This window comes from Coenobita brevimanus, chromosome 78, assembly GCF_032717465.1.
Source record: "Coenobita brevimanus isolate Jiangsu-jjx chromosome 78, ASM3271746v2, whole genome shotgun sequence".
NCBI lineage: Eukaryota > Metazoa > Arthropoda > Malacostraca > Decapoda > Coenobitidae > Coenobita > Coenobita brevimanus.
The window spans coordinates 39,267,911-39,283,683 of NC_137031.1; positions in this window are offsets into that span (position 1 = coordinate 39,267,911).

A 15,773-nucleotide genomic window follows, 5' to 3' on the forward strand; every position below is an offset into this window, starting at 1 on the left:
GGGTAAGAGAGGCTGCCCTGTCACCCCCCGTCTCCCCATCGGCCATCACCAGCAACCACTTAGTGTAGGTTAATGCGTCAGGCCCTGTACACCCGCTCGGATATCCCATTAATATTCATGAGCCAGATTGGGGTGTTGGGTGGCTCCTGCTTGGGCGAGGTTTACAGGCAGTGGAGGGAGTGAGTAGGAGGGTTGAGTGAGCGAGTGAAGTGAGTGAAAGGTAGGGTTAAGAGGTAGGGAAGTGAGTAAAGTTTAAAGGTTAGTAAGTTAGGGATGTGAGAGTGGATGGGTAGGATTAGAAGAGATGAGTGATTGATTGAGTGAGGGATGGGGGAGTGATTGAGAGTGGCTTTTAGAGGCAGTGGATGAGTTAGTGGGAGGCTGGGGAGTGGACAGCTGGGAGGTTTACATTTCAGAGTAATATATCAGCAAAACATCATGCAATTACTAAGAAAATCATCATGTAATTACTCCAAAAAATAATAATATGCAACTACTCCATATGGCTCTAATTCTACTTATCATTGTTTTTCTCTTTCACTCTCTGTACTCTTGATCAAAACTTCTCTGCGAAACTCCTCTCTTAGGTTAATGTAATGTTTCGGTCCTTAGTCAGGTACATTTTTATTTATTTACTTATTTATTTATTTATTTATTTATTCTGCAGTATAGTTCCAAATCAGATAGGGTGTTTTCTGATACTTTTCCGTCACAAGTGCTTCAATTAGTACTCAGCTTGTAAGTTAAGGTTGGAGAGAGGGAAGAGATTATCCAGCTACTTGTTCCGTCCACTGTCACACCTGTGTTAATTCTAGGGTGGCTTAGATTTGGTTCGATTTGGTTAGGTGAGGTTGGGCAAGTTAGGGTGCCTCATTTTAACGTAGATGAGATAAAGGACGGAGCCAGGAGCTGCATTTGCGCCGGAAAAGTCGCAGACCCACCCCTCATTCAGCGAGACTGTGTGAAAAAGTACATTTTAAATTTCATGTAGGATTTTGGACTAACACTTTGCGTTTACCATCTTTTCATACTAACCACCCTACTTAAGATGAATAAATAAATAAATAGATAAATGGAGTAATATAGAAATAAATAAATGAAAATAAAGTTCATAGTCATGTATACCCTCAGCTGAATAGTCGTCTACCAGTATCCAGAGTGGTGCTGGGGAGCCTCCGAAGACCGCGAGAATACGGGTCTACGTAGGGGGAGGTAGGCGTAGTGGGCGGCCATATTTTATGACGTCACTGGTGGGTTGTCAACATTTGCAAGGTTTCCGTTGCTGTGGATTGCAGTGAGGCAGGTTAGGTCTACCTCTACAACACCGTGGCTGCTGCTTCCCTCTTGTAGCCAGGCTCATCACCACCATCATCGTCGTAAACAGCAAAGGCAGCAACAGCATTACCAAATTTTACCATTTTGTGTGTGTGTGTGTGTGAGTTGGGGGGGGGGGAGTTAGGGAAAGTATATACTGTTCATAATAAAAAACATACCCACTTATAGCACTTTTTGTTCGTGTAAAGTATAGAAAGGAAGTAGAGATGATTATAGGCGAGGCGTTTAAAATAGCAGTGATATCAGCCCTACTTATAAAAATGTTGCTTATAATCATCCCTGAACACTGGAATCTTTATAAGTTTTCTTCAGAACGAGACATTACATTCACTTGCAGCAAATCTCAAAACACTTGTGTAGAAAAGTGAAAAATGCTGAATTAAATTTTTTTTTTTTTTTTTTTTTTTTTTTTTAAATCTGTATGGAAAGAACTCTAAAATATCAGTCAACCTCTCGTTTAAGCTTGATAAAAAGTTAATTTACTATATAAGAACATCGTGATACCTGAGAAATCCGTTTGCTTGATAGGTTGTGGGTATTGAAGGGTCTCAGGGTACTAAATTTTAATATACTTTGATCTTGAAGAGAAAGTATGTCGAGATAATAATGAATTACCTGTTTGGGGTATCATTCAGTGCAGTAAAGAAGATAAATTATATGTTGCCTAATAATTAGATGGAAGAATTATACCTACATACACAGTCTTCATTATGTGTCTGGAAGTAACGTATCTGAACAACGCAGGACTCTGTGAAATAAACATTATAATCAATTTTAACATTTGTAATGGTAAAGCGGGGAATGTCAGTATAGGTTCCAGTGAAGTTAGACGTTGTGTATGAACAGTGTGAATAATAATAATAATAATAATAATAGTAATAATAATAATCTATAATATACTGATCCGATTTCCGTATATTTGTTACCGAAACACAGCAGAAACGGTGCAACGTAGCGCAGTGTTTGTTAGAGCAAGGTACTGTTAAAATGCCGTAACTGGAAGAATAAAACAATACCCAGTCCGATCGGGACACCCGTTCTTGAGTTATGACTCATTTCTGGCCTTTTTATTCAAATTTAGTACCTTACTGGTTTTAGTGGAAGGGATGGCTTCGTCGTTGGTCCGGCATTGAAATTACCAGGAAGACAGAAGAGAGAAGAGTGACGTGTTTCTTGTATTATCACTCTGGATTCTCCTTCCTCCCTCTTTATACTCCAAAAATTGCATACTATAATGCTACAGTATAATTTAGTATAATAGAAAACACTACTATCCTCTCTCTCTCTCTCTCTCTCTCTCTCTCTCTCTCTCTCTCTCTCTCTCTCTCTCTCATAAAAAGGTTGTAGTTGATTCCCCAGTCTTATTTGCCATTATTACAGGATCCACAAAAATTAAAAAAAAAAATGATAATCAATGCTAAAAAAAAGACAAAAAAAAAATTCTCTTCTAACCTTAACAGCGGGTATCCCAGCAGGATAAAAATAAGGGAAAATTCCTCGCTTCGTCTCGCTCACGGCATGAGTGATTCTAATTTGTTACCTTTCGACTGAAAATAGGAATTGACGACATCGAGCGGAGACCGACGAAGGCGGCCTTTAAGCGAGTAATAATAATAATAATAATAATAATAATAATAATAATAATGACAATAATAGTAATAATGGTATGGAGGGATCTTTGGCTGTATATCTGAGATTGAGCAATAGAGATTTAGTCTAACGAGCGTAGAGTATTATTATGCATGAACCGAGTGAACCGTGTGAGAGGAGAAAAAAATTGTGGAGTGGGCTTACTCGCTCTCACACACACACGCAAACACACACACCGTTGCCTCCCCCACAAGATGGCGGCGGCAGGGCGTTTGTAACCCAATCATACGTGACGCCCTGAACCAGCTCCTCCCGCCCTGGTGGGAGGGGATGGGGAAGAGGAAGTAGGGGTGGGATGGGGAGAAGGGTGTTTACGGATGGGCTACAGTGATAGAGGTGTGTGTAGGGGAGGGTCGGATAGAAGGGATGGGGAGGTTACAGGAGGCACAGCATGAAAGGGATAGAAGAGAAGAGAAGGATATAGGTGTGGGTTGGGTAGGGATATGTAAGGATGTGTTAGTTAAAAAGGGGAGGGTGTGTATATGTGTGGGCTGGGTAGGGAAGTGTAGGAGTGAGTTGGGTAGCAGGAGGTAGGAGGTTAAAGAAGAGGAAGCAAAGGTGAGGTTAGAAAAGAAGTGAGGGACGGGGGGATGTAGTTGTGCTTTGGAGAGGAGTGTGTACAGGTGAGGTTGGAAGAGAAGGGTGAGTAAAGGTGTAAGGGGGTGAGATGATGGACGGGGTGGGTTGGATAGGAGGGTTAGGAGGTTAGAGGAAGTATGGAGGGGGTTTAGGGGTTGATTGATTAGGGGCAGGTGGTAGAATGTACTTAAGAGTTGGTTGAATGGAGGATATGAGTAGAATGTATGCAGAGGTGAGGTCTGATGGAGAGCGCTGTTTGTAAGGAAGGGTGGGTTGATGCCTGTTGGGTAGGGGTGTGTAGGGTAGGGGCTTGCTGTAAGAGAATTAGGAGTGATATGTAGGGTAGAGAAAACATATAGGCTACAGCAGAGGGGGGTGGGATGTGTAGGGGTGGGTTTGGTAGAGGTGAATTATAGGGTTGGAATACAGATTGTTTTGAAGGAGGGGAGGGAAGGGGAATGAGAGGTGTTCTAGGGTAGTATGAGTAGAATTGTGAAGGAGAGAGAGAGAGAGGAGGGGGAAAGGCGGCATGTATGAGTGTGATGTATGGGTTATAGTTTTCCTGTGCATGCGACTAAACTGCCGAAGAGAGAGAGAGACAGAGACAGAGACAGACAGACAGACAGAAAGAAGAAAAGAGAAGAAGTTAGAGATAAGAGTCTGTGGGAGAAATTTAAAAAGACAAAATCATGAAACTATTGCGTGAGAGAGACAGAGAGACAGACGAGTAAGGAAGGGAGGTGACACGTATGAGAGTGATGTACTGTATGCGTTATGAGAGGTTTCCGGTCTAAGCAACTAACACCGCTGTCTGGCCGTGACCCCCAGTATGCTAATGTGGCCCTCAGCACTCTCACACACCACAGCTGCTAGGGACCTTGCCGGAACATCGTCACGTTTTATAATCATCACTATGCCTTCACCACTAGTCTTAATTAAACCACATTTCATCATCTCACGTGTATCTGAAGTTTTTCCTTTTTTTTTTCATCACTAATTTTGCTTTGAGTGTTTTTTTTTTTGTCATCTCAACACATAATTATTCCATATTTCATCACTCTTCATCATATCACTGCTTTTAACACGTCATCTCACCAGCATTTCTCTAACTTCTCAGCATAAGTTTTTCCCATTACCTCTACTTTTAGCACTGTTCAGAATTTCTCCATATTTATTCACTTTATCGTTTTTTAATTTCTCAGGTGCTTAGGGTAACACTGATTTACCTAACTCACTACACTATCTCTCTGGCCATCTAGCATTTTTTAGTACTGTTTCTTTTAGAGTTTCATTCACGGTTTCTCTCACAGTTCCCCACACAGTTTCTCACACACGTGCTTTCACAGTTTCTCTCAGTTTCACAGTTTCTCAAAATTTCTCACAGTTTCTCTCGCATAGTTTCTCACAGTGTCTCTAATTTTCTCGCATAGTTTCTCACACTTTCCTGCACAGTTTCTCACACAGTTTGTCTCACAGTTTCTCACACAGTTCCTCGCAGCATCTCACACAGTTTCTCTCACAATCCTCAATTTTTCTCAGTTTTTATCACAGTTTCTCATACAATTTCTCTCACATTTTCACCCTCTCATGGTCGTATCAGCTCTTGTGTTTTTAATTTGGGCTCTCACCAGACGATTTTATTCAGATGGAGGGGAGTCACAGGAGCCTGAGAGAAGTATTAACGCCGTCTCCTAAACCCTCTCATGGTTGGGGCAAGTTTATGTATTTAGATTCCAGCTAACGCCAGACGATTTTATTCAGCTGAGAGTGAGTTCTTGTTAATACGGGTACGATTAGCATTTTATTTCAACTTATTTCATTACGTTAGTACGGGACTGTGATTAACAATATTACAAAAACAGCTGCTGCTGCTGCTGCTGCTGCTGCTACTACTACTACTACTACTACTACTGCTACTGCTACTGCTACTACTACTACTACTACTAATAATAATAATAATAGCAGTAATAGTAGTAGTACTTTCTATCACAAATTCTATTAAGCTTCTATCGCTCCCCAATACTACGCTGCACAGCTACCGCCACTGCCATTTCAGCTACCACTACTACCGTTGCTCAGTCACCACTACCACTATTTACTGTCACCACTACCGCTATCCACTACCACCACTACCACTATCATCCACCACCACTACTACCACTGTCAACCACCACCACTACCACCATTACCCCTACCACCCCACAGCCAGCATTTCGCAACAAGGGGGGGGGGGAAGCAATTTGTCAAGTGGTAACGACTGTTCTGTGTGTCACATCACCAGACACTATCACCAGCCCGTGTCATTGCCAACCTGACACTACCACAACTACCACACCACACCACACCACCACAGCTGTTACAGCCACCACACCGTACCACCACTACTACAGCTGTTACAACCACCACACCACACCACCACTGCCACAGCTGTTAAAACTACCCCACCATACCGCACCACTTCACTCCATCACGTCACCACTACCACATTTATTACAACTACCACACCACACCACCACTACCGCACCACACCACATCACACCACACCACACCACACCACAGATGTTACAACTACCGTACCACAAATGCTACAACCATCACAACTACTACCACTACCACACACCACAACTACTGTATCTCCTACACCATAACTGCTACAACTAATACACCCCAACTGTAGCTTTAACTACCACACCACAACTACAGCAACCACACCACAGTTATCGCCACTACCATACTACCACTACTACTAGTAAACCACAACAGCATCATCGTAACCACAACTGCCAAGTCATCAGCCACACCATAACCATAACCACACTACCACACCGCCACCATCACAGCTACCACATCAATCTACTGTACATCTACTACCATGTCGTCCCTACCACAGTTACCACACCACAACCCCTAAACCCCATTCAAAACCACAACTGCAGCGTCGCCACAACCACAGCTACCACAACCACCATCACTACCATAACAACCACAGCCTTACCCCACAACTACCACAGCTCACAACTACCCTCGCTACCATAACTACCACAATCACAACTACACCATATCCACGCATATTATATCACATCTACCACAACGTATCCACACCCATACAATACCACAACTACCACAACCACAGCTGCCTCAACTACAACTAACCAGCCTTTCACAAGTACCATCAGACAACCTCCACAACTACCACCTACAACCACTACAACATACCCTTCCCATCATAATACATTCCCAGCATACCACACCCTAGCACATTACCCTCAGTGACTTATTTGCCATTATAACCAGACACTTCGCTGTATCATATATCACTCCCATGATATCTATATAACACTAGAGCTTCCTACCATACCACCATACATACCACCATACGGACGACTCGTGTGCTACCATTACACCCGGCACTATACTCCCCTACCGTACCTCCATACTGCCATCACACCATACATCGCATTCACTACCATTCAAATACTCGTCCTCTGATATCTCCTACCATACCATCATTGCCTCGTACGCTACTCTGCTACCATTACACCCGATACCATTGTCAGCTACCATACCGCCATACCATACTGCTTTTACTGCCATTTTACTAAACCTTGATCTCACCATCTTCCTACCATACCGCTTCACTCGCCAATTTTAACGCCTTTAAAACATTGCGCTCTTTTTTATTTATTTATTTATTTTTTTTTTAGATATTCCAACCAGAGTGATTATTAAAGCGAAAGATGCAGCAAAACAAAGTGGTCCCTGATAATAATTAATTCCCGGGGAGACTTGTTTATATTAGGAATTGGATGCGGTTCTTAATAATCGCAATCGTAGATGCTGAAGGAGTGAGGTGAAGGAAGAGGTCAAGGAGGTGGTGGAAGCATGACGTGAAAGGTACATCGAATCGTAGGCTTGAGCATCCACGAGAGAGAGAGAGAGAGAGAGAGAGAGAGAGAGATCAGTGTATGGGACAGAGTAACACTTAGTTGTTGAATGGTGGGATGATTCGCTGCCCGTGACGTATGAAAGACTAGAAGTGAAGCGGCTGGGGTAGACTGCAGAGTGATCAGCAGGATGTGATAGATAAATTAATAAATAAGTAGATGAATAAATGGTAGATAAACAAATAAATGATAAGCAGATAAGCGAGTAGATAGATAAATAGATAAATTAAAAATTAAACCCACGGCCAGAAATATTTTTAACCATGCTAAATGAATTACTAATTTAAAAAAAATGGGGAATGTTAAATAGGACACCGTATTTAACGAGTTTGGGTTTTTTATTTCTTTATTTTAGTGTTATATGATTAAAGGGTGTAATGGAGTCAAGTTTGATGTTGAGAGGAGGAGTTGGTGTGGGAAAGTTGTAGCTGAGGTTGTGAAGGAGGAGGGAGGATGAAAGGGAGGGGGTGAGAGGAGAGGAGGAGAAGGGTGTGAGAAGAAAGGGCGGGGAAGGGTGAGAAGAGAGGAGAAGGGTGTGAGAAGTAAGAGTAGGGAAGGAGGAGATGGTAGACACATTAGAGGGAGAGGAGAAGGGTGAGCGAAGGAATGGAAGGAAGGATGAGAGGAGGATGAGAAAGTTGTGAGAGAGAAGGGAGGGGCAGGCAGGGAGGGGAAGGATGTGAGATGGATAGGATGGAAAGGAAGGGAGGGGAGCAGATGGGTATGAGAGGAAATGTGTGCGAAGGAAGGGAAGGGGAGGATATAGGAGGGGCTAGGGAAAGATGAGGAGGGGTGTGAAAAAGAAGGGAGGAGAAGGAGAGGAAGGGTGTAAGAAGAAAATGAGGATAAGGAAGGCAAGGGTGTGAGAGGGAAGAGAGGGAGAAAATCAGACGTGAGAGAATGAGGTTGAGCGATGGGAGGGACTACATGTAACGTTACTGAAAGATGATCCGAAGAGAAAATTACTGCCTCCTAAGGAATGTCCGAAGGAACAGGTCAAGTTTGTCGAGTAGGATATGGTTAACCCTTAAAACGGTGACGTCTTTTTGTTTACCTTATTCTCGGTACAGCCAGACGATTTTGCTCAGCTTAGATCCTCTGGTAGTGATGGAGTTTCCGAAGGCTGTCCCTCCAATTCGTAAAGTCTGTCCTATGCTCAATATAATTGTCGAACGAGTAGCAACTAACATTACTTGTTAAGAATGTAAGAAAATAGGATTTGTGTCGTCGGCCAGTTGGTCCATGCTAGGCAGCTCCTGTCAGTATGACTACAGTACAGGTATAAGACGAGGATAGCAAAGGGGAAGGCCCTCTGTTTGCTCGTATTTGTTTCCAGAACTAGCATGAACCAATGTCTCCAGATATATTACTTCACTCATTCACTAATCCTATTCCAAAAGCTTCTTCAGGGCTTTCTGTTAATCTTTATTGAAACCGAAGAGCAGTGAAGCCTGTGAGGGATGGAAGGGCTTGCCTTTGCGGTGTACCCTGTCAGGGGTGAGGACTAATGAGCCACTAATTGACCCCATGTGGCTCTCAGCGGGGCGCCTGTCAGCCCGGCACCCACGGGAGGAGCCATGGCACTAAAGCGGCACTTGAGCTCCCCGGGGTGCCGTCACGCAGGGGTGGCACCGCTTGGAGGGGCACGCCGACACTAAATCCATCACGGCACTTGTGAGGGGAGTAAGGTTGGTTTAAGTTAACCCCCTTGAATCCGGTGACATCTTATTACATTTCCCGAAGGATTTAAAGCCTATTAATTTCTCTCAGTTTCTTCCTGGTGGCGTTCGTGTTTTCGTTCTTGCCAACACACACTGCCATTACCTCATACATGTAATTTTGGGAGGATTGGCATGAAAATTACTGTGCATGGTACCTGGGTCTCCTGTCTCGATATCTTTCCCTCGCATTTTCGATAAAAGCCTGTAAGACGATTTCAGAGCCCAAAAGGTGTAAAAAAGACGTACGATACAGCACAGAACAACGTGACACCAAAACAACCGGGTCAGTACATGCATGTGTTTATTCGGCTTCTACTACGGTTATGGCTCCGAGCAATGTCGATTTGAATGGACTCCTTAGCCTGTTTTTTTTTTTTTTTTTTTTTTTTACGTCACGTGCAGTTACAAACAAATATACGCATTTGCACGTCAGACGCAAACATCGGGGTATGTTACGCTTTGGCTCCCATGTGTGGCCTCTTAGTTTTGTTTTTACTACCTCCACGCGATTCTGTTCTTAAGAGAGACTTTTTGAACTGGAACATTTAGATAAAGCCTTCATTAATCCATTCACTAGAAAAAAAGAAAAAAAAAAAGGAAAAAAGAAAAAGAGTGAAAACGGTTGACGGGCACGAAAGCACTGCGTCCATCATTTCTCTTTGTTGGGAATGAGGTTAACTTTTTCTTTCTTTTTTCCGATGACGTCCTATTTATTTTGCTCCTGCTGCTACCAGACGATTCTTTTCAACTTAAGAAAAGCATCCCAAATTAAAGGCTTTAGTGAAGGCCTGACATGCTCAACTCCTCCAGTCTCTCGTAAATAAAAACAAGGTAGTTGGAATGAAATAGGAAAGGCGGCATCGTGCTTTCTGTATACACATGCTCATTCGTGCGTCCGCAGCCACGTCCACTTGTCAGACACGACAGTATTCTATCTTCACAACTCTGCAATATCACCTGCAGTAATGTCAGAATACAGGGACCATTTCAAGCACCCAACCATTCTCTCAAAACATCTCCCATATCACTCGTTATAATACGATAATATAAACAACCCACTGGCATTACAAGCACCCAAGTCTTCTGCCATCACAACTGCTTAATACCACAGACTGTAATGCTACAACCCACAGCCCACATCAAGCACCCAAGCACTCTGTCATCCCAGGTCACTGTCACACGCTACACATTTCTCTCATATCACACGCTACAATGCCAGAATCCACACATCCTGTCAGGCACTCCTCCATATCACACAGTGTGACGCCAAAATGCACACCCACTGGCACACTTGCAAACGCCGGAGCCTTGTATAAAGAGGCACCGCTTACCCGATTATGGCCTGCGGTTGGATGTGCCATTAACGGGACAGGAAAAGGGTGGGGATGGGAGGGCGGAAGTCATGGAGAGAGAGGGGAGTGGCTGAGGGGAGAGGGGAGGCAAGTTTTGCGGGAGTGTTTTCATTTGCCTGTTTTGTTGTTTTGACTTTGGTGGTTGTGTCAGCTAGCCTGTTACCGGTACTTAGTGATGGGAGGGGATGAGGGAAGGAGAGGAGAAGATAGAGGGAAGGGGAGAGGAGGCTTTGTGGAAGTGGTAGCTCTGCCTTCTTTAATATCTGTTGGTTAGAAAAGCACAAGTTTATCCTAGTTTTGCTAGATGGCTGGTTAATGAAGTAAGGGTGATGATAATCGAGTTTGGATTTTTTTTTCTACCAGTGAGCTACGCGAAATACCACCCAAAGGACGAAAATGTGAGCCAAGGTTGGAAATAGGAGGCTGGTTCAATGTTGTGGGTGTGGGAGTTGTAGCTTTGGACTCCTCCCTCCCCCTCCCTTTTTTATTTTTTTTTTTAACCCCATCAGTCCTATAAAGGGGGTAATTATTCTTGCGACTCCCATGCGATTTTATTAGTCTTTGTGGAGACCATGTAATGAAGGAGTTAATGGATGTTGTATTTAGCCTCTCCAGTTTTATTATTCCCAAGTCTGAGGATAAAATGGACGACATCAATAAATTCAGGGTGAAAAAGAAGCCACAAAAAATGGATTTGAGATCAGGTAAACAGTAAGGGTGATAAACTAGATAAACTGGAGAGATAAACGAGAGAGAGAGAGAGAGAAAAAAAGTTAAGTAATGGCCATAGAGAACTCAAATAATTTGGACTTGAGATCAGATAACTATTAATTAAGTGCAAGTCAAGGATCTCGATGAAATGGACTTAGTATCAAATAAATAATATATGGGTGATAAAGAACCTAGATAAATTGGACTTAGTAGCATGTAAGGATGATAAAGAATTTAGAATAATTGGAATTTAGCATCGTGTAAACATTAACCCTCTCATGGTCAGGAGAACTCAAGTATTCAGTATCAACGCCAGACGAATTTATCCAACCGAGAGAGAGAGAGAGAGAGAGAGAGAGAGAGAGAGAGAGAGAGAGAGAGAGTTACAAGATTCTGAGAGCGTAAAGTGCAATAAAGAACCTAAGTAAATTTCTCTATATATCATAAACATTTAGTAAGGGCGATAAATAACACATAAATTAGACTTGGGATTAAATAAACATTAACACAGACTCGTATGACTCAGATGAATAAAATCGTCCGGCGTGAGATGAAACAAGAGTAGTCCTGAAAATTAAGGAGTTTAATAAAGAGGCTAGATGACCCAGATAAATAATAATTAAGGGTGATAAAGATGCAGAATAAATTGGTCTTGGTGTCATGATGAGCTGTACGTCAGAATTAAACGCATCAGAGCGGTGACGTCTAAATCCCGTCCACAACACGTCATTATGTGCCTGTGACGTGCATGAAATGACGAGGTATCACGTGACGCAACTCGGCCCCTCTCGCTAAAAGGCGTGAAGGGAGATTAAGGGCAGAGAGAGAGAGAGAGAGAGAGAGAGAGAGAGAGAGAGAGAGAGAGAAACACATTTACACATAATCCCCACCATCACAATCACCACAGTTACCATTACTGCCACCATCACACACCCTTAAAATCACCATCACACACTATCACAACCACGACAATAAGCACCACCACCCTCACAGCCACAACCACCACAGCCACTGTTACTACCACCATCACATCCACCATAGCCACCCTCACCACCACAACTACCACCATTAACAACCGAACTACACCTGTTAGCTCATTATTACCACTTACGACCTCATTTATGCCCCAACACCCAGAAACCAAACCTCTTTTCCTTCTGTCGTCTCTTCATTATTCATTTTCCTTCGTCTTTTTCGCTACAGAGTTAATTGGAGGATGGGAGATGGAAGCAGTAGAGATAAGAGATTCATTTGTCGACCGCGCACCTGCGTCGCGAGAATAATAGTAGAAATGTCGTTTAGTTTCTCATCTTGAACTAGATAGAAACAAGTAATGTATTGTGTTAGGTCGTGTTAATTTTGGTACTCCCCCAATCTTTTTTTCTTTCCCCCCCCTCTACCTTACCCTCCGTTTTCTTTGTTTTTCTTTCAGCATTTTCTGTGCCAGTGATTCTGCATTTTGGATGGATGGATGTTTTCTCCTTCTTTGTTTTTGCACTTATCCTTTTTTTTTCCTTTTGTTTCAGGGTTTTCTTTTCAGTGCTTTTTTCTTGAGGGGGGGGGGAGAAAAGATGTTAGCTGTTTAGATTTACTTTTCACTTTAATGTCCGATGATTTCCACGAACGGTATGAGAAGGAAGAGGAAGGGAAGGAAGAGGAATCGGTATGGAGGAAAGAGAGAGAGGCAAACAGAAGCAAAGAAAAATGTAGGACGTGGATGGAGTGCAAAGGAAAGACATGGGAATGAAAACGAAAAGAAATTAGAGCTGAGTAAATAGGGGGGAGCAAATGAAGAGAAAGAAAAGGAGTTGATGCAGAGGAAAGGTAAGGAAGGAGACGAGAGGAGGGAAAAATAATATTGTGAAAGCTCTCCTCTCGAAATTCCAGATCAGTATCTCTCTATGGGAAAGAAGGGAAGGGAAGAGAGGGAAAGGAGGAAAAGGGACAGAAAGAAGGAAAATGGTGAAGGAAAGGGACGGAAAAGGAATTGGAGCAGAAGAGAAGAGCAGTGAGGGGAAAGTGGTGAAACAAAAATCAGAAGGCATTTAGAAGCAGAGGTAAGGGAATGGGAGTAAATGGATGAAAAGAGAAAGGGATAAGGAATTAGCGAAAGAGATGAAAAGGGAAGAAGAGCAAACGAAAGAAATGGAGAGGGAAATGAACTGGGGCTGAGGAAAAGAACAGTGAGGGTAAAGGGACGAAAGGAGGGTAAAAAATAATGTTGTGTCGTGGCACCATCCCCTCGGAGTGCCAGACCAGTGCCTCGCGGTGTCACGCCTGATGGCTATCTCGGTAGGAAGCTGAGAGAGAGAGAGAGAGAGAGAGGGGGGGGAGGAGGATGGGGAAAATAGTGATAGAAAGGGAAGGTAGATGGTAAAATACAGTGTGTGTGTGTGTGTGTATATATATATATATATATATATATATATATATATATATATATATATATACACACACACACACACACACACACACGCACACACACAGTGAGAAACGGGGGATGGGAAGGAAAGGGGTGAATGGAGGGAGGAAGACAGTATAGGAAAGATGGGCTGGGAAGGAGGGAGGGAAGAAGCTAGTCAGAAAGAGAGATGAAGGGGAGAAAGAGAGCAAACGAGGGAGGGAGGGAGGGAGATAGAGAAGTCATAGAGATAGAGAAACGAGATAATGAGAGATAGATGTACGCCCTCGACACATTGAGCCTTTGTGGGTGTGAGTTGTGGGAGACGGTGGGTGGGCGGCGGGTGGGTGGAGCTGAGGGTGGCAGGTGGGGGGTGGGGTTTTTGCTGCGAGATGGGCGGCCGGGCGTGAATGGGTGGGGTTGTGTGTGTGGGTGTGTTTCTGTGTTTACATGTGTGTGTGTGTGTATGTGTGTGTGTGTGTGTGTGTGTGTGAGAGAGAGAGAGAAAGAGTGAGGGAGTGATGGATGAGTTTGAGTGAAGATGAATGAGGGTGAGTTGGTGGGTTGTGTGAGAATGAGTGTGTGTGTGTGTGTGTGTGTGTGTGTGGTGGCGCGGTTTGTGGCAGTGAATGCATGGTGCTGCTGACGGGCGATGGTTTGTAAATGGGTTGGAGTGAATGTAGTACCATGATCTCTCTCGGTGGTAGAGTGTTCATCTAGATATCTTAATGTGCTGCGAGTCTGAGGTGTTGGTAGCGTGTCCTCTCATATGCTGACGTTTATTTCCACCCCGTCGGATCATAAAGTTGACATATACAAACTCTGGTACACACAGTTAAAACATTTACGTGCGTCACTCCTTTTACATTATGTCCCATCTCCACTTGGTAAGCATGGGGAAGGGCTACTTCTTGATACCACTCTCCCTCCGAGGAGTGTTATAGCTTCAGGCAAGAATGTGAATGAGTGTGTTTAGGGATGTGTGTGTGTTTGGGGGGAGGTGGGTAGGTGAGTGGATGTTTGGGATGGATGAAATGAACGAAAAATGGAATGGAGAGGGACGTGGAATGTTGCTAGTAGGTGAAATTTTGATTACTGTCAGTAGAGTGAATGTGGATAAAGATAGGTGGCTGTGGATGAGATTGTGGATTTTTTTTTTAGATGGTGATGGTAGTTGGTGAAGCTGTTGGAACCTGAGTGGAGTTGAGGGGAGAGGTGTGGATGTGGGGAGAAGTAAACTGATGGAAAATGTTAGTGGATGGAGATGGATAGGTATTAGTAGGGTGGATGGTGTTTAGCTCTGATTAGGCGTGTGGATTGTGGATGAGCTGTGGAATGAGGATGGAGTGGAGGATGGTGTTTAATGAATGTGAATATGAGCAGGTGGATGGCAGAGTGAATCGTGTCTAAATTGATATTGTAGGTGAAACTGAATATTTATGATGATGGGAGAGGTTAATGAACATGAGTCAACCCCTTCAATCTTAGGTCACTTTTATCGTCTCGCTCCCTCCAGACGATTTTATTCATCATGGGAGAGATTTTTTGCACTGTTGGGGTTATTTGCAGCCTTCATTAACTCTTTCACTGCAAGGGTGCTCTCCTAAACCGTCGGATAACAGCAAGAATAAACTGCAATTGACGTACTCGGGCCAGAGGGGTTGATGGGTGAAGCAGATGGAGTGTAGGAGATAGGTGAATTGGGGGAATGTATTAGTAGTTGGACTTACTCGGAGAATTAGTGAATGAACATGTGGGAATTACACGGAGAATTGGTGAATGGGTGAGAAGTTATATTTGAGAGAGATGCATGGATAGTATGTAGTGAGATCTGGATGAGAGGGATGGGTGAGTTAGGTGGGAGAAAGGGATGGATGAGTGAGAGGTGAATGAGAGGGATAATTGAGTGGACAGGGTGAGTGTGGTTACTGAATTGGGTGGATGAATGAGTGAGGTGGTTGAGTGAGAGGGATTGAATTAGGTAGTTAAATGAATGACTGAGTGGAACGGGTCATTGAGGTGGATGGGTGAACGAAGTAAGTGTATGGGTGGTTGATTGAGTGGGAGTGCATGGATACAC